At 43.3% G+C, this 22,934-nt stretch overlaps 1 protein-coding gene across 3 annotated transcripts in view; it reads left to right on the top strand.

Moving 5' to 3' along the window:
• Positions 1 to 470: 470 nt before the first annotated feature.
• akap1b (A kinase (PRKA) anchor protein 1b) overlaps positions 471 to 22,934 on the top strand; it is a 34,660-nt gene continuing 12,196 nt past the window's right edge. For 2 of the 3 annotated variants that reach the window (XR_007964471.1, XM_052078887.1), the window contains exon 1: positions 480 to 706. The gene's annotated coding sequence lies outside the window, so the exon portion shown is untranslated. Of the gene's footprint in view, positions 707 to 22,934 lie in introns of all 3 variants that reach the window. The other variant, XR_007964472.1, reaches the window with a different exon arrangement.

Raw genomic sequence — 22,934 nt, 5'->3', positions numbered from 1 at the left:
GTGCGCCCGCGCCTGCGTGCTCGTGCATTTGTGTGCGTATGGGGGGTTATAACCTCCGCCTTCCCAACTGAACCTCCTGCCTCCCTCCGCCTTGCCACTCCAGGTAAAACTGTCTGCAACTGTGAGTGCATCAAGAACAATCTTTAACTTATTTGAAACTGACAGTCTTTACTGTTCATATTATTATAGTATTTATATGAAATATTGTTTCATTAGGAACGCCAGTTTTACATCGTTATCGTTAGTGTTTTACAGATCTGACCTTGACACGGAGCTGAAAGTGGAGCAATGTCTAATTCAAGCTATTTGTTTCTGAAACGGTATTATCTTTATTATATGCTTTAGAATTTTATACAATTTATTTTAAATAGTTTCTTTGCATATTTGGATTTACAACTCAGCTCTCTATATTTTATTTACATATTTTAAAAATTATATATAATATAAAATTATACACGGCTGTGAGCAATGTTGCCATTGCCTCAACCTCAATTACCGCGAGACTACAACTCACGCACCACCAATGACTGGTTACACATAGACATCGCGAGATTTGAGCAGCTGTTACTGAGGGTATTTTTTTTCTCAGGCTGCTACTCTGACAACACGTGGGGAAGAAGACTGACTTTATACTGGGACATTTTTTTGAAATCGAGGTTTACATCGCGTTGGTCTCACCGTGGCGACAACAAGGGCCTTAAAAACTGTAAGTGAAAGAGATAATTCACATTGAGACATTTGTGACTCCAATTAGGTTAGCTTCTAAGTTAACTGCATGTTCACTCCGCGTGGCTAGGTCAGTTCTGCAGGAGTGCGATTCAACAGAAGAGTGTTTTTGTTTGTTGTTTTTTTTAAAATACGACCTTCATGTTGATAGTATGCATTCCTGCATTTTCTTACAATGCAGTGGCGTTACTCAGTCCGCGTCATTTTCCAACCTTTATTAAACTTGCATATTGAAGTTGGCCACCGTCCTTCTTGTGATCTACACACCGTGGGCATATTCGCCCTCTCTGTTGTTAATTCACGGAATAATAATAGGAACTAATGTGTGGCAATGAAATATATTTTGCCAATAGCATTTAAACAACAAACTGATTTCGTTTTCGGCAGGCCGGTTAGCAAGCTAATGTCAAGGTCTGGGGCCCGTTCGAGCGCTGTTTGAAATGTCCTCAAGTTAATATTAGGACATTTTACTGTATTTCATAGTGTTACGGTAGAGTGAATAATCTAATTGTATTGGACTAACGCTCGCTGAAATTGTGTCCTTGGACACAGGTTTTGTGACGGTTTTATGAAACCACGATTAGTTTTTGGGCCGAAAATAAAGCACTTTAGTATTTGTACTTGTTGTACTGACATTGACGCAACGTTATCGTTAATTCGACTTCAGTAATTTTTTTCAACATAATTACGACGCTTGGCTATAAACGTAATGTATGTCAAACACCGCGGCCTCCCAACGAGCCATGCTTTATTCCCAGCAGCATCAGTTAGCATTCGGTCAGAGCGATCAGCATCGGATTTTTCTTAAACCCTGGTCACCGTAACATAGTTATTGATTTGCACGTAAATTCGTCTACTAAAACGCCAACCAAAATGTTTTGCAACGTCGTGAACATGACTCGTTCGCCGAGTATTTTGACATTCGGGTAAATGGTCTGAACTTTGTAATATCCGTAGTCAGCCTACTTTTTTCAAACAGTTAACGATCGAATTATTGTATTGTATATTTGACATTTCAAACGACTCTCAAGCTCGAATCAGAAGAATAAATGGTTGGTTTCATTCATGGCTTGCCCTTTCTTGTATCCTTTCAAGGGGACAGACGTCCGTGTCGGTCCGTTTCACGCTCTGGTTGGCTAGCTAACTCCCTTAACTACTTGTTAAAATCCCCCAAATAAATGCTAAGATGAAACAAAACTCTCGAACTAAGCGCGACTATTTGTCAGATCAAATGTCAAACTGGTATTGCATACGAAGCCAACGGTATGATAGCAACAGTGACGTTAGAGGTTAGTGTGACTTTCTTCCGTGTGGTTAGCCCCAACAGTATCATTGTAGTAGCTACAGGGAATTCATTCGGGTTGGAATTTTCTCTCCTTGTTTTGAATGTTAAAAGTAAGCTTCATAATGTATCATCACCTTAATTGACATCACTTGAATACAAAACGCACATATTATCAGGTTAAATCCAAAGTGGCAACAGTTCATCACGATTTAATCAAGAAGCTTCATTGCCTCTTCTACAGTAAAGTACTAGAGAGAGAGAATTGAATATTTTGAATGATTGCAAGACAAAACAAACAAAATGTTTTCTGTTCAGTAAGAGGCTTTGTTATATCTGCAGCTGTTGTGAAAGTGCTCTCTAAATATTGTACAAAATGCAAAACAATGCTGTACTTTATGAGCGGCCTCAAGTCGACTTGAAATGCAATGGCTGACACTTGATTTAACTGATTTCAACATGTAATGAGAAGCACAAGTTCCTTAGTTTTAGGTTACACTGTCACTCTTGCTGTGCGAGATTGACATTTTGACATATGTACAGTTAATAGTGATATTTAATTACAAGACTGACATTCTAGATGTGATTTCTGCAGAATACTGGTGTTTGTTTCAGTGATCTAAAATGTTTTAGGGTTTCTATTAAGTATGCATAATTGATTCATTACATTTGTAGATGACTTGGTTGGAGGGGCGGGGATTAACGATAGCTAGATCTATGTAACGGTCACAAGCAAATGCTTGCTCATATTGTTATAATGTCCAATTCAGTTCCCAGAATGATGGTCAATGCAATGCATTTAAATGATGTAGTTAAAATGACATTCATGTGGGTTTGTGTTCCCAGTAGTTGAGTGTGGCACATTTGACTTACGCTGATTTTGTCTTATTTATTTGCCTAAACTTTGACTTTAGCTTGTGTGGAAATGGTGACACCCAGGTCCATTTCTTGCGCAACTTGCATTACACATCAGAGCCTTGCTTGTAAAAATTAACATTTGCTTTGTTTTGAATGACCGGCCAATAGTTTCAACAAATTTCATGATATGCACTACTCACAAAAAGTTGAGAGATATTTGGCTTTCAGATAAAATTTCAGGACAAGCCTAAAATGCCTTCAAATCATTACAGATTAACTTAATGTGACCATTATTATCTGTAAGCTTTTGAGGGCACATGTCCAACTGTTAAATATTTCAGTACTTTTTACAGAAGTTGCTGTCCCCTAACGAGGAGTTAAACGGCAAAATTAACAGCAATTATTTGATCCTTGAATCGACCAATAAATATCCTTGTTCAATTGGAGCTGGTGTTTAAACAATTGTCCTCATCATGCTGTTCACATTTTCACATCATGAGACCAAAGGGGTGTTCATTTTGTCCAGTGCTACGCCGGGGCTGCCCCAGTAGAGCGTTCACACGTGCAAATTAGCTCCGCCGTAGCCCCGCAAAACAGCTTACACCAGAACAAATTTGATCCACCTCAGGGAGGTGGTTTAAAAATTTGCTCCGGAGCAAATGCTTGTTAGCAAAGCAGCACCGGTGTAAATTTACATGTGTGAATGCAACTGGGTTAAATTTGCTCCAGAGCAAATGCTTGTGAAGAGTTTACGTATGGCGAGAATGCGTTACTTTTGCGCTCTGTCGGACTTCAGTCATGTGTTTGTTTAATAACGACACAAGACTTGGCTGGTAACATCTTTCCTTTTGTAGGAGACTGGACTGTCTCGGAGTTGTTTGTGTAGTTTATTCCTTTGTTGTGTGTTCACAACCCCCCGCCCCCCATAGAATTTATTTTGTGATTTCCTCTCTTGATTTTCTGTTTGGCGCATTACATTTTTGCTTGTCTGAGTGTCATTGAAGTCATCGTTGATTTATGTTTTCGGGGGGCGGTCACTCTCGAGCAGAAGGCACGGAGACCGAGAAGGACGTGCCTGTCCAGTAGTAGTAGTTGCTTGAGTTGTGTATAAGTTTTAAAAAGAACCAACACGACAGCTCCTTTGTTTTCTGTCGTTTTGCTCCGCTGCAGAAACTGCCGTGTGAACGCAAGTGGGGCTGCACCGACGCTGTGCCGGTGCAGACACGCTCAGCGGCTTTGTATGTGTGAACCCTCCACACAATTTGCTGCGGTGCAAAATATATCGCAACAAAATACATTGGTGCAGCGCCGGAGCAAATGTGTGCCATGTGAACACCCCTCAAGATGTCGCCGAACAATGGATCAACAGTACCATGCCATTGTGATGCTTCAAATAGGACGTTCTCAGTGGTCACTGAGCTTAGTGTCACAGAGTGTCATCAGGAGGTTGCAACAGAGATACCAAGAGACGGGAAAAGTCACAGAAAGCTGTAGAAGTGGGTTGCCCTTTGGCCACATCCCATGCTGATGATTATAAACAATGTCTTGAGAAACCAGATGATGAATGCAACTCAACTCAGGCACAGTTCAGCGTTGTGAGAGGCACCCAAGTGTCACATCCGACCTCTTGCATTACTGTGGTCTGCATGCTCAATGACCTGCAAGAGTCCCTGACCACACCACTAGGTATAGTTGTCATCATCTTGCATGGGCCAGAGAACAATTACCGGTACGTTGGACGAGGGACCAGTGGGCCTCAGTGCTGTTCTCAGCTGAAAGTCACTTCACGTTGAGGAGAAATAATGGCTGGCAATGATATTGGGGACGTCAAAGAGAGCGTCTATACATTAGCTACTGTTGTCACCAAACGTGCTTTTGGTGGTGGCGGTGTACAGTGTGGCATGTGCGTCCAGTCCGTACAGAACTACCCTACTGTTTGTGACTGGTCCAGTAGCAAGCCACTACTACCAGAATAACATTATTCGTCCCAACATGAGCAACACAGGCCTAATTTCATCTTTATGGATGACAATGCTCCAGCTCATTGAGGTTGCATCATCAGGGAAGGGCTGTTGGAGCCTGGTGTACTTAAAATGGAATGGCCTGTACTTTCTCCAGATATGAATCCTCTTGAAAAATTGTAGGATCAGCTGACTCACCGTGTAGAGGCTTGAAACTCTGCACTCCAGAACCTCATTGACCTGAGGGCTGCCTTTCAAGAGGAGTGGTATGCAATGCCTCAGCAGACAATCAGTCGACCTGCGAACAGCATGAGACATCATCGTCGAGCTGTAATTGATGCTCATGACAAGTTACTGAGACAGTGAAACTTAGTGTTGTGGTGTACCCACCATTGTTAACTTTGTTTCAAAAACTGTTTGAGATGAGGAAATCACTAGTGCGTCCTTCTACTCAAATGTCGTACTCTCATGAAATATCACTGTAGTGTGAACTTTTTTACATTTTCCTGGATTTCACCTGAAAGCCACATATCCCAAACCATTTATGAGTAGTGTATATTTAAAAAGATGAAGTTATGGTATAGATTTATGTGTAATAAACAATGAGACAAGTTTTAACTTTGGACAACTGCTGTGAATGGTTCAAATGCAAAAGGTAAAGACAATCGGCAAACATCAGCCATTACCAGAGGAAATGTTTATTGCTCAAAGCTTTAAGAATCTCACATACGTCTCATTTTACTTTCTCGTGCCTCGTTTGAGTGAAGTTTGCATGTTCTCCCTGTGCTTGCGTGGGTTTTTTCCGGCTACTCTGGTTTCTTCCCACATCTCAAAAACATGCATGGCAGGCTGATTGAGCACTGTCAATTGTCCCGAGGTGTGAGTGTGCGCGCGGTTGGTGGTTCGTCTCTGTGCCCTGCAATTGGCTGGCAACTGGTTCAGGGTGTCCCCTGCCTCCTGCCCGAAGACAGCTGGGATAGGCTCCAGCACGCCCCGCGACCCGTGTGAGGATAAGCGAATTAGAAGATGGATGGATGGATGGATGTCCATCCATCCATTCATCATCTACCGCTTATCCGGGGCCGGGTCGCGGGGGCAACAGCTTTAGCAGGGAAGCCCAGACTTCCCTCTCCCTAGCTACTTCTTCCAGCTCTCCCCAGGGGATCCCGAGACGTTCCCAGGCCAGCTGGGTGACATAGTCTCTCCAGCGTGTCCTGGGTCTTCCTCGGGGTCTCTCCTCCCAGTGGGACGCTGTCATTGCCGACGTGAGCATTGAAGTCCCCCAGCAGAACAAGGGAGTCCCCAGCAGGAGTACTCTCCAGCACACCCTCCAAGGACTCCAAAAAGGGTGGGTATGCTGAGCTGCTGTTTGGAGCATATGCACAAGCAACAGTCAGGACCCGTCCACCCACCCGAAGGCGGAGGGAGGCAACCCTCTCGTCTACCGGTGTGAACCCCAATATACAGGCACTGAGCCGTGGGGCAATGAGTATGCCCACACCTGCTCTGCGCCTTTCACCGTGAGCAACTCCAGAGTGGAAGAGAGTCCAACCCCTCTCGAGAGAACTGGTACCAGAACCCAGGCTGTGTGTGGAGGCAAGTCCGACTATATCCAGTCGGAAATTCTCTGCCTCACACACCAAGCTCGGGCTCCTTCCCTGCCAGAGAGGTGACATTCCATGTCCCAAGAGCTAGCTTCTGCAGCCGAGGATCGGACCGCCAGGGTCCCCGCCTTTGGCTGCCGCCCAGCTCACATTGCACCCGACCCCTTTGGCCCCTCTCATGGGTGGTGAGCCCATGGGAAGGGGGACTCACGTTGCCTCTTCGGGCTGTGCCCGGCCGCGCTCCATGGGTGTAGGCCCGGCCACCAGGCGCTTGCCAACGAGCCCCACCTCCAGGCCTGGCTCCAGAGGGGGGCCCCGGTGACCCGCGTCCGGGCAAGGGAAACCTAGATCCATTTATTGTCATCATCAGGGTCTTTGAGCCGTGCTTTGTCTGGCCCCTCACCTAGAACCTGTTTGCCATGGGTGACCCTGCCAGGGGCATAAAGCCCCAGACAACTTAGCTCCTAGGATCATTGGGACACACAAACCCCTCCACCACGGTAAGGTGACGACTCACGGAGGAGTGGATGGACATCTCAAACATTAAAATAAGACTTTCCTTCTCCAAAACAACAGAAGTGAAACAATGAGTTCAGTGAGTGTGTGTACATGGAAGTGCACTTTACGTGCATGTTTGTGTGTATGCGTTATGCCTCAACCCAGCAATTTTCTGTATGTGCATGTGTGTGTCCCCTTCACCCTGCTACTTATGCATACTTTTGTGTGTGATGCAAAATGAGGCACTTGTCGATACAAGGGCAGACATGTCTTACACCGCATTCTGGTTTCACTTCACTTGGCTTTGCGAAGGGACCTTCGCTGCGGTGTGGGTTTTGCATGAGGCAGACGATTTTCATGCACACGGTGCCTCTTTCCTGGCTGCTCCTTACTTTTGCGTGGAAAATTTATTCCCCAAAAGCACTCCTCATGGGTTAATTCTTTCTTATCACTACTAGTTCGAATGCACTCTACTAACTGCATGCTACTCCACCTGACTCTGCTATTCCACAACTCTACCTGCATGTCCACTTTGTAGAAATGGGATAATGACCCACAAGAATGTGTGGATGGGTACACCTGAGTGCTCCTGCGTCTCACTGACAACCCAGATGTTCACGCGTTCAAGGGTTCCATCAAACATCCTGCAGTATGCAATGAAAGGACTGTAAAGTGGCTTGTTTGATTTTCCAACGGAAAGTCTGGATTTCATCTTGCACAACAGAAGGTCTTAGCAAGAACACCTTGCAAGATGATTGTAGCCAACGGTGTCATTGTGTCCTTGTTGTCGCTTTGTTCCTTGTTGGGCAAAGTAAAAACGGTGACTATAATTGTCCACAAAATGCAAAAGAAACTGCCTCTTGTAGTGTCCGAGCCAATTCTCCAACTTGGAGTGAAACTGCATAACATTTTTAGAAGGTATGTGGGTTGCGCCAGAGTGTAAAGGCAAACTGCACATGGCATTGCCACAGTGGCATCTGCGCGGTCACTACACACCTGAATGTAAGCCTTAAGTTTATGTTTTATACAACAAAAATGCATCTGACGTATCTTATTTGAGAATGAAGCTAATGTTAGTGCATTCATGATAATCTTATCATTTTGCTATCAGTTTGGTAATTGCACCGGGCAAATCCACTTTTGTACTGGCCAAGGCATTCCTCTTAGAAGTGACATACAGATAAACAGCTGCTGAATGTTCTGTCGCCGGTAGCACTTAGGCCAAGGTAGCTGCTCATAGTGCCTCTTTTCCCTGACAACTTGTCGGGCATCCCATTGTCTGCTTGTAGAAAGTGGGCATGTGTTTATGTAAAAAAAAAAAACAAAAAAAATCGAAAGAGCAAAGCTCCAGCAGCAGAAGGGAGGCCACTCTGAACACGCTGTCACTGGGCACGTCCACGCTTTCGTGCATAGGTGAAAAAATTCCAGAGCAGTCAAGCTTCAGTCAGCCGAAGTGACCTCTCTTTGCGCCTTTCCCAGATATGCTTGATGGTGTCCCGATGGTTGCTCAAAAAAAGTGGGCGTCTGGTTAATCTGCATGGATTGTACGGGGCTGGCTCTTCATTCTGTGATGTAGAAAAGTGAGGGCTGTCATTTTCTTGGATTGGGATGACCTTGTGCTTAGAGGGCAGAGCAGGAATGGTCCAAGATAGATGGATGAAAACATTGAGTAGTTTTTGGAGAGGAATTGGCATTTTAACAAAGGTTTAAAAAAAAGGTTGATTTAGCATGATATGGCTCCTTTTTAAAAGCGGTTTAATAATGGCTAAAAGCTAAACACCTTCCTTGTGTAAATTCACCAAAATACTAGAAGGATACTAATTATGATAATAAATGGAATGAGCACTTCAAATCAATTTTCCTCAACTCTAAATATATTTTGAACACCGCATGAAACTTCACCATAACTTTGTTTGTATAACTGGAGTTCATACCATTATATGATCCTAAGGCCAAACAAAAAAGATGGTGTGTTTCCTGTAACATGAAATTTCAGCATAGGGTCGGTAGGTCGGACAAAGTTTTTTTTCCATCAAAAATGTAAACAAAATAACCATAAAACAAGAAGACATTGAACCTTTGCTGACATAAAAAATGGATTTTGGGAGTTCCGGTATGACAGCGAGAGGGTAAGCAGCAAACGCGAGGAGCTCCCGGCCGTACGAGCAAAAAACAGAGAAAAAAATCGACAAAAGAACGGAGGCAGCGATCCGAACACAGGATAAGATGGATATGAACAAAGCTCTGCCCGGAAAGGGAAAGGAGAAGAAGAAGAGGAGCGAGAAAAAGACTGAAAACACGCACAACGAAGGTGAAGGGGGATCGGCGCTAGCGGCTACTGCTAACATAGCATTAGCTCGCGACATCGACACTCAACCTGCCTGGGTGTCGGCATTGCAGGCTAATCTACAGGGCGGACTCGGAGAAATAAGAGCCAAAATGGACAAGGGAAAACACCATTTGGACGGGAAATTGGTCTTTTCCCAAAATAATCCACTGTAGTAGGTTAAAGAATGTTTAAAAATATACAACGCTCTGGCCGGGAGCTCTTGAACTGCATTGTTGGACTTTTGTAGTGAGCTAGGGAGATCAGCACTGGAGATGATCTCTGCCACTAGGGGGGCCCTCTCACTAGGAGAGGCTTTACCCCCCACCCACCAACAGGGGAAAGGGGATATGAAAAGGGAATCCCTTAATGCCTTGGAAGCTCAATTTTTGATTGATGTTGACAATTTTTTATGTTTTATGTTTATAGTGTTTAGTATGAATGTTGTGATCCGGGACATGGGGGTAAATACAGGATATTTCAAAAAGATTGATGGTTCAACATAGAGACATTAAGGTGGTGTCATTAAATGTGAATGGCATGAACAACCCAGTAAAGAGGGGGAAGGTGTTGACAAAATTAAGAAAGGAGGAGATGCAGGTCATTTTTTTTTTACAAGAAACACACCTGACGCCACGAGAACATGAAAAATTGAAAAGGTATGGGTACACAAATACATACTATAGTTCATTTAAAGAATGCCATAGGAGAGGGGTGGCTATATTAATGAAGAACTCAGTGAAATTTGAAATTGACAAAGAGATAAAGGATAGAGAAGGGCGGTACATAGTGGTCAAGGGGATGATGGAAGGCGAGAAGGTCGCATTAATCAATGTATATGCTCCACCAGATAGTGAAAGGAACTTTTTTGAAGACCTTTTCAATGTCATAGCTGTGGAAATGAAAGGGCTCTTGATATGCGGAGGGGACTTCAATGTGGTGCTAAACCATGACTTGGATACAACAAGCACAAGGAAGTCTAGGATACATATAACCAAGTGCATCAACACACAAATAAAACAACTAGGGATAATCGATGTATGGAGGGATACACACGCATCACATAGAAACTACACGCATTACTCTCATCCACATGCAACCTATGCTAGAATAGACTACTTTTTTCGTGAAGATAGAGGATAGACACAGGGTGGAAGACTGCAGAATTGGTGTCACAGATTTGTCAGACCACAGCGCAGTCTATATGACAGTGAAATTGACCAGTAGAAGGAAATCTACAATTTGGAGGTTGAATGTAGGTTTATTGAATGACGAGGAATTAGTACAAGAAATAAAGGGAGATATAGTCAAATATAGGGAAGAAAATGACAATGGAGAAATTAACCCAAATATTGTGTGGGATGCTCTGAAGGCAGTAATAAGAGGAAAACTTATAGCACATGCAATACGGCTTAAAAGGATAAGACAAGAGTCATATGAAAACTTAACAAGACAACTGAAAGAACTTGAAGATCAACATAAAAGGACAAAAAACGCAGAGGTACTTATGAAGGTCACAGACACTAGAAAGGAAGTAGATCGAATATTATTAACGGAGGTGGGAAAAAAGAGCACGGTTTGTGAAACAGGTTTACTATGAAGGTGGGTCCAGGGCAAGTAAATTACTGGCACGAAGGTTAAGGGTACAACAAGTGTTAAACATAATTCACAAGATTAGGTGCCCCAGAACGAATGAATTATTAAAAGAACCGAAGGAAATAGAGGAAGCATTTCGGCAGTATTATAAGACTTTATATACACAACCGGATGCTGCAGATGAAGATAGTATTGCAACGTTTTTAGAGGACCTGGAATTACCATCAATAGGGGGAGAAGATAATGAAACCCTGAACTCTGAAATTACTGCAGAAGAATTGGAGATCGCAATCAGCGGAACGAAAAATTGTATAGCTGCGGGTAGTGATGGCTTCCCCTCAGAGTTTTACAAGATATTTAGACAGGAATTACGTCCCCTTTTGCTATCGTCACTAAGATATACCATGAAGGCGGGCAAGATTCCACCGTCATGGAAAGAGGCAATAGTCTCTATAATCCCCAAAGAGGGTAAGAGTAAAGAGTTATGTAGTAGCTACAGGCCAATATCCATACTTAACGTTGATTATAAGATCTATACCTCAATCATATCCAAAAGATTCGAGACTTTCATGCCTGATAATATAGATAGAGACCAGACGGGTTTTGTCAAAGGTAGACGGGCCCAGGATAATATAAGAAAAACTTTACACTTACTGGAGGCGATTCGGAAGGCAGGAACGAGTGCAGTGTTGGTGAGAATGGATGCAGAAAAGGCATTCGATAGTGTGCGGTGGATCTATCTATATAAAGTCATGGAAAAATTCGGCTTCAACAGAGATTCGATTAGAGTTCTAAAGACACTGTATAACGGGCCAACTGCAAGAGTGAAAGTGAATGGCAGCTTGACGGACCGAATAACACTTGAAAGGTCGACCAGACAAGGATGTTGCCTCTCACCAACACTATTCAATATCTTCATTGAACCTCTAGCCCAGGCAATCAGACAGAACCACAACATCAAAGGTGTGGAACTGAGAGACTCAGAACACAAATTGAGCCTGTTTGCCAATGATCTGATAGCATACGTAACACAACCGGAAGAGAGCTTCCCTAAACTGATGGAACAATTGGAAGAATATGAACGTTACTCAGGATATAGACTTAATGTGACAAAAACGCAGATCCTGGCACTTAACTACACACCATCAAAGTTGATGAAGGGAAAATACAAAGTAAAATGGGACAGTGAGACGGTCAAATACCTAGGGGTGTATGTCACGGAAAACATGGACAAACTGTTTGAAACGAACTATACAAAGATTAATCAAGCCATCAAGGCGGACCTGGGGAGATGGTCGACACATGTCCTAGACTTGAGCTCTAGAATAGAAATGGTCAAAATGAACATACTGCCGATATTGCTATACCTCTACCAGTCGCTCCCTGTACCCATACCACAGAATCAATTTATAGAATGGGATAAACTGACCTCAAGATTTATCTGGGGGGGTAAGCGACCGAGGATCAGGTTGACGACACTACAGTTGCCCAAGATGAAGGGAGGATTGGCGGTACCGAATTTTAAGGATTACTACCGTGCAGCACAACTCAGAGCAGTGGCATGTTGGTGAAACAGAGAGTATAGAGCAAAATGGAAAGACATTGAAGTGATGGCCGAGGGATACCTGACTCAACCACTGCTGGGGGACGGAAGATCATTTCAGGTAAAGGAGGGCTTGATAGATCAAATAACAAAATGTACTTTAAATACATGGTTCACCATAGTAAAAGAAAATAAATTAGAAAAGGAGGTGAAGATCCTAAGGTGGCTATCACATGATGAGGACTTTCAACCAGGGAAAGATTATGGCTTCAAAAGATGGGCAAGAAAAAGTATTACAGCGATAAGTACGATGATAGAAAAGGGGGAGATGCCGACCTTCCAAAAAATGAAAGACATGTTTGATCTAGAAAGGAGCGACCTCTTCAGGTATCTACAAGTTAGATTATTATACAAAAGAAATAAAAATGGGTACGACAACTGAAAGACTTGATGTAATGCAGGTAATGATGGATGCATATAAAGGGGGCAAGAGTACTGTGATTTCATCCCTATACAAAGGGCTCCTGTTGAACAAGGGGAATTCAACTCTGTACGTAAAAGAGAAATGGGGAAAAGGAACTCCAAACCGAGATAACGGAAGTATGGTTGAATATGTGCAGGATACAACAATCAACAACCGCTTCGAGACGTTGGCGGGAGTTTGGTTGGAAAAATATTATGTGGTTTGTGATAACCCCCGAGATGACCGGGAAATATAAACAAAGGCAGAGTGAGTGCTGGACGGGACAGATCGGTAGATCATGCACACATATTTTGGAAATGTCAAAGGCTGAAAGGCTATTGGGAAGAGGTTTGGAGAGAACTGAGAAAGATAATCGGTTATGAAATACCAAAGACCGGCTTAGTGATGTATCTGGGCGATATAAATCAAGGTAATGTACTACCGAGAGACGAGTACTTGGTAAAAGTGTTGCTGGTAGCCAGCAAGAAGGCCATAACAAGAACATGGTTGAAAACTGACCCGCCAACAAAGAACCTGTGGCTGGAAATAGTGGGAGAAATATTTGAGTTGGGAAGATTCACATACATATTAAGGGTCCAAGTAGGGAAGTTTAAAACGAGATGGGAAAAATGGGAGTACAAAAACAAATGAATGAGGGAATGACACCACAAATCGGGATAGGTCACTATAGATTACGGATATAAATCCAACATGAGGAACACCTGTCACTGTTGATCACAACATTCTACTATTTTTAGTTGTAGGGTTTTTTTTTCTTTTTTTCCCCCAAATAGTTTTGTATGTCATTTGTTGTTTCCTATGTTAAAGGGCCGTTACAGCCAAGCATGGACGTTGTAGTGGAAACTAAACACGGGTGGAAATGAACGACGTCCTCTGTATTCATATGTTCAGATTTGTATGGTCCTATGTGTGGTCGAATTAATAAAAATGCTAGTTACAAAAAAAAAGGATTTTGAACATTTGGTAACACTTAACAGGAGTGTCCAGTTCATTGAAGAAAATCTATTCCCAAGTGGTCATTACCAATAAAATAATGATGTATATAAAAATTTGAGCAGTCAATACTGTATATTTTCTTTGAAGTGTATACAATACAATACATGCTGATTTATATAGAGCTTTCACAACAGCGGCACCTGTAACAAAACGGTTAACATAAAGTAAAACACCGTATTTTCACGACTATATGGCGCCATTAAAAGTCTTAAATTTTCTCCAAAATGGGCAGGACGCCTTATGATGCGGAGCGTCTTGTGTATGCGCCGAGTTCCGAAACCTGACTGACAGCCGACACGCTGTTTATATAGAGAAAAGGCGGACGTGACTGTGGACAGGCATGCGGCAAAGAAGTCGGCCAATCAGTGAAGGGTGGGCGTGTATATATACACATATGGAGAGTGAGAGAGAGAAGGCAGACGTGAGAGGGGACAGGCATGCGGGGGAGAAGTCCGCCAATGAGTGAAGGGTGGGCATGTAAGTGGACGCTAAAGGGACGCCCGAAGCAGGTACCAACACCTGTATAGAGTTTGGCTATGTGCATTGTTGCAAAACAACTTCGGTTTTGGTTTCTAAGAACCCCCGAAAACGAAGCTCTGTTCAAACTTCAAGCCACCGGTTATGCTTTTGGCATGCGTGCCCATCTCACAACAGCGGTGAAAAACCAAGTCAAGCAAATGAACTCTGAGCTTGCCCTTATTCCCGGAGGCTTGACTAAAGAACTCCAACCGCTGGACATCGACATCAACCGGGCGTTCAAAGTAAAGTTGCGAACGGCATGGGAACAATGGATGATCGATGGCAAACACAACTTTACAAAGAGTGAGAGGCAGCGCTAGGCGAGTTACGCCACAATTTGCGAATGGATTGTGGCTGCTTGGACGAACGTGTCTGCTTGCACTGTTGTTCGAGTTTTTGGCAAAGCCGGCATCATTTCTGTGGAGCCACATGGCAATGAGAGTGACTCTGACAACGAGAGGGAACGCGGCGTTTTTGATGGATTACCGGTACTTGCACAATAGGGATGTGAATCTCAGCACTGAGGACGATTCGATACACCTCTCGATCCACTGCCAGCGATGCGATACTTAAACGATGCATGGAATTTTCTGGCGATACGATGCGATACGTTTCACCGTCGTCACGATGTGATACGATTCGATACACATTAAGTTCAAATCAATGCGATCCGATACGATACAATGCAATTTGTTGCGATATTGTGCAATTAAACATGATGCAAATAAGCAAAGAAAAAAGGCTTTTAAAAAGATGGAATTCAGTATGGTATTACAAAAAGGATACCACTTTATTCCTTATAAACAGTAGAACTTGTAAAACAACCTTTTTAAGCCCTTTCACGATTGGGTTTTGTGCAAAGAAAATGTAAACAATTTGGCACCTGAGACTCACAGCTGTTGCTATAGTGTAAACACAGACTATTCTCACTGAGTGTCTTATATGAAATATAATATATATATCATATGAATCTATAGCGCAAGATGTCCACCCATCCACTGTAAGTGCAACTCTTTGCGCACACAGTAATCTCACTTCTCACTTTGTTGTACACATCGGGAATATGTTTGTAAGTGAACACAGACCTGTCTGGTATTTTATACCTGGGTTCCAAAATGTGCACGAGCTGTCTGAAACCCTCGTTGTCCACCACGCTAAGGCTGGAGGTCTTTGCATATGAAATAAGCAGTGGCCTTAGTTATAGCCATTGCGCAGTCACAGTGAGTTGCAAGGGGACTCCCAAAATAAGAGGCAATTTTTTTCTGATCCTGACCTGGTTTACCAAGAGTTTCTCCGGTGTCCGACGAGGAACTGGGCGGGGAAGCGGGGGAGCGGGAGGGAAACTTGTCGGTGATCTGGTGCCATCGTTTTAAGTGGCTCTGCATATTTGTGGTGCTGCCGTTGTATGGCTTCTTAGTGCGACATTCCTTGCAAATTACGGAGGTTTTATTAAGCTTTCCGTCTTTCTTTTCGAAGCCGTAGTATTTCCAAACATAAGATTTGAATGTTGCGGCTGCATTAAATATAGTAGTTTCCTTGCTGCTGCTTGCGCTAACTTCCATAATGTTTCGCTAGTTGTGTACTGGACTGTATGTGACGCACAGCTACCGTCCGTATTCAACACAAAACGCAAAGCAATGATGGTGCATTCATTGCGCCTAGGAAAGGGCAGACATGTGACGTTTAACATGAATAAAACGGCGCTTAAATCGGATTTTACCGATACCCATCAATGCATCGTGATGAATCGCGATTTCACCCGTCAATCGCGTCATCCCCAGTGAATGAGCCGATGCACTCGGATCGCGCACGTGCGCATCGATGTATCGATTAATATCGATTATTTTCCACACCCTTATTGCACAATTGTTCAATTCTGACACGGAGGATGAGGACTTTGATGGATTTGTGGGTGATGATTGATCGAAAAACGTGAGTACATTGTACGATGGCTAAATAAAAATACAACGGAACTCAGTTTTGCTTCCGTTGCCTTTTTAAAAACGTGTTACAGTGCACTCCGCTTAATAGAACTCTGGTTAATAGAGTAATCCGCTTAATAGAGCAAAAGGCTCTGGAACGGATTTGCCTAATGCAATTTCCTATAAAGATACTCCGCTTAGTAGAACAGATCTCCGCTTAATAGAACAGGCCGTAAGCAATGAAAATTGTAAAACAGTGGTTTTCGAAGTGTAGCAATCGCGATACCACTATCGCGAGAAAACGCGATACCACTGCTATGCTGTTGCGCCTACGATTACGCCATACAATGTTGCGCAATGTGTAGTTCTAGCCGTATAACAGGTAGCACGCGTCACTCCACACATAGACACACGCACGTCACAATGGCTTCAACTTCATTCAAGAGATGAGGGCTATCACCTGCGGATAAGAAGGACATACTCAGACGATACGATGCATTGCCGGATTCTCAGAAGGTACGCCCGCGGTTTCCAGTACTTCCCTCTTATCCAGCGCATTGAGAGGGAAGTCAACCGCAAAATTACGGACTCCTGTTTCCAGACAAAAGTAACGAAATTTTTCTTGTGATTTGAGATGTTTGACTGAAGCAGTGTTGTTTGATTAAAGATATGGACGTCCACAGTCGAAATATCTCTTCTAACTCGTCAGCGGGGGTTTTTCTGCGTGCATAACTTGGTCGTCGACGTGTCTGATATGACCATCTCCGGTTAATAGAAACTCCGCTTAGTAGAACAGAAGCGCTTCGGCCCAATGGTGTTCTATTAAGCGGAGTGCACTGTATTGGCTCGTATCTGTATGTCTTGGCATGCTACCGTATACTTCAAGCTAACTTTTTTTTAGCGTGCCCGCATGCATGCCGTATGTTTTAGCAGGCGTATGTTTTACCACTTTAAAACTGCGCCCAATGATACAGTGCGTTTTGTGTATGTGTAAAATACAGAAATAGCACCCATTAATGAGACTGCGCCCAACCATACGGTGCGCCGAATGGTCGTGAAAATACGGTAATAAACACAACACAACATAAAATACGGACAGTGATGCAGTTCTAACCACTTTTCCATCACACACTTTGTTGTTTGAAGCAGTTTGAGATGAAAGAGGAGAGAATCAAAGTTTCCTTTAACCAGTGTATCAGAGGCGTCATGCTCAAAATGTGCACACGTCAGCTACAAGCTAAGTTTCAAAGTCAACAAGTAGCAAGAAGAAGTATACAATTAAATATAGAGTGCACATGATTTGCAAATCATTGTACTTTGTTTTTGTTTAACACAACCTCCTAATTTTATTGGAATTGGCTTTGTACAACTTGCAATGCTAATCTGAGAATTGCTTATTAAAAAGAAAACTTAATCCTGTGTATGACGGGTCTATATTAGGCGTAGAAAAAAAAGTAGTGCGTTTCCGGTAACCCGACCGACCGAGACTTTCTACGTCGGCATTTTTTTCAAACAACCCATTTTTGTGTAGAGGGTTTACATCGGTGCAAACTCTCGCGATATTCAAGTTGAGCGTCGTTTGCCCTGTTGTCTGTCAACAACATTGAAACATGGCGGCGGCGACGACAGTTTAAACCGCGTAATCTGTGTTACAGTTGCATGCTCGCACCGTAATGTTAAGAAAATAGCATCCATTGATATACCAAAAAAAAAATCCGCCAACTATTTGATGAACACCACAGGCCAAGTAAACACCGAGGACGTCGGTCCTTCAGGGTTTCCCTGAGAAAATTTGCTCATACTGGTGGTAGAAAAGCTGACTGGCCACTTGGTTCTCGATAAATCAAATCCCTCTCATTTAAAGTAAAGCACCAAAGATGATGATGATGATAATGCATCAGATTGACTCATAAAGGCGTTAACATTGTACATTAAGGTATGGTAACGTTAGGAGAAAAAAATAGATAAAAAAATTCCAAGGAGGGGCAGCTAAAATAAAATGTACTAGTTGGCAAAATAGTAGACGTGCAAAAAAATCGTTTCACTCAACTATATGGCATGATTCAATAAATCAATGTCAAAGTTAAAAATCGATTGTCAGGATTTTTTGGAAAGCAAAGGTGAAGCTACCACTTTCCGGCAGCGCAAAGGCAATATGCTGTGGTGAGTAAGTGGACTTAAGCATTCAGGAGAGTCTCTCAGTATGTCATCCGAATGAGCCAGTGACCGAGCCACGCGAATCTTTCTGAAATAAATGTCAAAGAGTGACTGACTTTCATCTGGCTGCATTGATTGAAGTACGCGTCTCAATGTATGTATTGTTTGTGGTTTATATTGCTTAGAATGGTTTTAAAATGTTACAAGAAAACATTATTTGAGAAAATTACCAGTAACGTGATATTAAATCGCAAATCGTAGTATAATCAATAGTAATGATATAAATCGAATCATCACACAAGTATTGTCACACAAGTCAAGATGGCGCCCGAGTAGGCAGCTGTCGGCAAGTGCTCCCCATGAGCCTTGCTTTTTTTGTTGTTTTCTGGTTTGTTTTGTCACTTTGTTTGTTCCGTCGTGTGGACTTCTTTCTGCATTTTTTTGGCCACGACATTCATCAAGGAGGAAACTTTGTGCTTGATGAATCAGGAATTTCTCCATTGCGAGACTAAAAGGGTTTCTTATCTTTTTGTGATTTGAATTGAAAGTGGGGTAAGTGAATCCTCCCACCCCTACAAAATAGGGATGTGAATCTCAGCACTGAGGACGATTCGATACACATCTCGATCCACTGCCAGCGATGCGATACTTAAACGATGCATGGAATTTTCTGGCGATACGATGCGATACGTTTCACCGTCGTCACGATGTGATACGATGCGGTACACATTAAGTTCAAATCAATGCGATCCGATACGATACAATGCAATTTGTTGCGATATTGTGCAAATAAACATGATGCAAAGAAAGTTTTAAAAAAGATGGAATTCAGTATGGTATTACAAAAAGGATACCACTTTATTCCTTATAAACAGTAGAACTTGTAAAACAACTTATTTAAGCCCTTTCACAATTGGGTTTTGTGCAAAGAAAATGTAAACAATTTGGCACCTGAGACTCACAGCTGTTGCTATAGTGTAAACACAAACAGACTACTCTCACTGAGTGTTTTATATATAAATTTTAATCTGTAGCGCAAGATGTCCACCCATCCACTGTAAGTGCAACTCTTTGCGCACTGTTCAGCGACACTTCTCACTTTGTTGTACAGATCGGGAATATGTTTGTAAGTGAACACAGACCTATCTGGTATTTTATACCTAGGTTCCAAAACATGCACGAGCTGTCTGAAACCCTCGTTGTCCACGCTGTAAGGCTAGAGGTCTTTGCATATGAAAAATGCAGTGGCCTTAGTTATAGCCATTGTGCGGTCACAGTGAGTTGCAAGGGGACTCCCAAAATAAGAAGCGATTTTTTTTTTTTTTTTTCCTGATCCTGAACTGATTTGCCATGAGTTTCTCCGGTGTCCGACGAGGAACTGAGCGGGGGAGCGGGCGGGAAACTTCGGTGATGTGGTGCCATCGTTTTAAGTGGGTCTGCATATTTGTGGTGGTGCCGTTGTATGGCTTCTTAGTGCGACATTCCTTGCAAATTACTGAGGTTTTATCAAGCTTTCCGTCTTTCTTTTCGAAGCCGTAGTATTTCCAAACATAAGATTTGAATGTTGCGGCTGCATTAAATATAGTAGTTTCCTCGCCTCCCCTTGCGCTTCCATAATGTTTCGCTAGTTGTGTACTGGACTGTATGTGACGCACGGCTACCGTCCGTATTCAACACAAAATGCAAAGCAATGATGGTGCATTCATTGCGCCTAGGAAAGGGCAGATAGGTGACGTTCAACATTAATAAAACGGCGCTTGAATCGGATTTTACCACCTATGCATTGTGATGAATCTCGATTTCACCTGTCAATCACGTTGTACCCAGTGAATGAGCCGATTCACTCGCATCGCGCATGTGCGCATCGATGTATCGATTATTTTCCACACCCTTACTACAAAATAGCCCGTCAATGGTAAAACACGGACAGTCGTGCAGTCCTAACCACTTTTCCGTCACACGCTTTGTTGTTTGAAGCAGTTTGAGATGAAAGAGGACAGAATCAAAGTGTCCTTTCACCAGTGGATCAGAGACGTCATGCTCAAAATGTGCACGTTGGCTACAAACTAAGTTTCAAAGTCAACAAGAAGCTGTCACATCCATTGACGAAAAAAGAGATTGGATCACTTCTCCTGTCCCATGGAAATCCATTTCAATTCCAAGCGGCGACTCTCGGTTCCAAATACGCATCAGCGTTCTGTGCCAACGCTCCTCTCTCCTCATCCTCATCCGAGTAGGCAGCCTTTGGCAAGTGCTCTTCAAGAGCCTTGCTTTTTTGTTCTTTTTTGCTGTTTTTGTCTTTTGTTTTGTCACATGTTGTTTGTTGTTTCATTGTGTGGACCTGATATGGACTGTTTTCAGCGCTTTTTGGCCACGACATTCGTCAAAGGAGCAGTATCTGTGCTTGGTGGTTGCGCCTTCTCGGCAGCACGCCTGTACCAGCACAGATTTTGATTGGGAGGAATGTCGGCGCCATTGACTGTCGGTGCTGGACAGACCTGGGGCGCTTGTGTTTTTTGCGCCAGTAATGGGCAGCATTTTTCACAACCCCGATTTGTTCAGTGGCTATGTCAGCGCTGTTGGACAGTTGGCGTTGGTGCGGCTGGATGGATGGCCGCTGAAGTTGAGGATGAGGAGAGAGGAGCGTTGGCGAAGAGCGCAGATGCATATTTGGAACCGTGAGTCGCCGCTTGGAATTGAAATGGATTTCATTGGGACAGGAGAAGTTAACCAATCTCTTTTTTCGTCAATGGATGCTACAGCTTCTTGTTGACTTTGAAACTTAGCTTGTAGCCGACGTGTGCACATTTTGAGCATGACGTCTCTGATCCACTGGTTAAAGGACACTTTGATTCTCTCCTCTTTCATCTCAAACCGCTTCAAACAACAAAGCGTGTGACGGAAAAGTGGTTAGGACTGCACGACTGTCTGTGTTTTATGTTATGTGTTGTGTTTATTATTTTACCTTATGTTAACTGTTTTGTAAAGCGCTTTGTTACAGCTGCCGCTGTTGTGAAAGCGCTATATAAATCAGCATGTATTGTATTGTATTGTATCCTCAACTTCAGCAGCCATCCATCCAGCCGCACAAACGCCGACTGTCCAACGGGGCCGACATCTCCACTGAACAAAACGGGGTTGTGAAAAATGCTGCCCATTACAGCAAAAAAACACACACAAAAAAACGGTTGTTGGTATGAGCAGTAGCAATCACATTGACGGCAGAAATGGCATTGTTTCCCAAGTGCCAATTCTCCCCTAATTACTGGCTGTGAATTGGCCAATTCTCATGTTGATTTATTCCTGCAAACTCAGATGTAATTTAATATAATTCAGCGTGGAGGAAGGGAATAGCCCCCCAAACTGTCGGTTCACCAGTGTCATATTTTTGTCAGTTTATGAAATGTGTGTCCGTCTGTAGGTATTTGACCTGGTTAGGGACGATTACTGGTATGGATGAAAATCCACTTCCGTCCTTTCTAAGTCTGTCCCCCCCCCCCCCCCCCCAAAAAATCTTCTCGTCCTCCGTTCTCTGCCCCAAAGTGGGTGTCCGTACCATGGACAGAATGCCCATCTGACTATAGGAGTGTTCACATGGCAAGATTTGGACCGGTGCTACGCCGGGGCTGCCCCAGTAGAGCGTTCACACATGCAAATTAGCTCCGGCGTAGCCCCGGAAAACGGCTTACACCGGACCAAATTTGATCCACCTCAGGGAAGGTGGTTTAAAAATTTGCTCCGGAGCAAATGCTTGTTTGCGAAGCAGCGCCGGTGTAAATTTTCACGTGTAAACGCAACTGGGTTGAATTTGCTCCAGAGCAAATGCTCAGGAAGTGTTGATTACGTACGGCGAGAATGCGTTGCTTTCGTGCTCTGTCGGACTTCCGTCATGTGTTTGTTTAATAACGACACAAGACTTGGCTGGTAACAGTAGCAAGCACCTCTTGGGTTATACATTCTCAACTAGAATGGGGGTGGGAATAGTCCCCAAACGTCATCTTACCTTTTGTAGGAGACTGGACTGTCTCTGAGTTGTTTGTTCCTTTGTTGTGTGTTCACAACCCCCCGCACCCTATAGAATTTATTTTGTGATTTTTCTCTCTTGATTTTCTGTTTAGCGTATTACGTGTTTGCTTTTCTGAGTGTCATTGAAGTCATCGTTGATTTACCTTTTCGGGGGCGGTCACTCTCGAGCAGAAGGCACGGAGACCGAGAAGGTGCCTGTCCAGTTGTCGCTTGAGTTGTGTATACGTTTTAAAAAGAACCAACACGACGGCTCATTTGTTTTCTGTCATTTTGCTCCGCTGCAGAAACTGCTGTGTGAACGCAAGTGGGGCTGTGCCGGTTGCTGACATGCTCAGCGCCTTTGTACGTGTGAACGCTCCACACAATTTGCTGCAGTGCAAAATATATCGCAACAAAATACATCGGTGCAGCGCCGGGGCAAATGTGTGCCGTGTGA

Source organism: Hippocampus zosterae, chromosome 10 (genome assembly GCF_025434085.1).
Source record: "Hippocampus zosterae strain Florida chromosome 10, ASM2543408v3, whole genome shotgun sequence".
NCBI lineage: Eukaryota > Metazoa > Chordata > Actinopteri > Syngnathiformes > Syngnathidae > Hippocampus > Hippocampus zosterae.
Note: the sequence above shows the minus strand (reverse complement) of the source record. Positions and strands in the feature narration are given on the sequence as shown.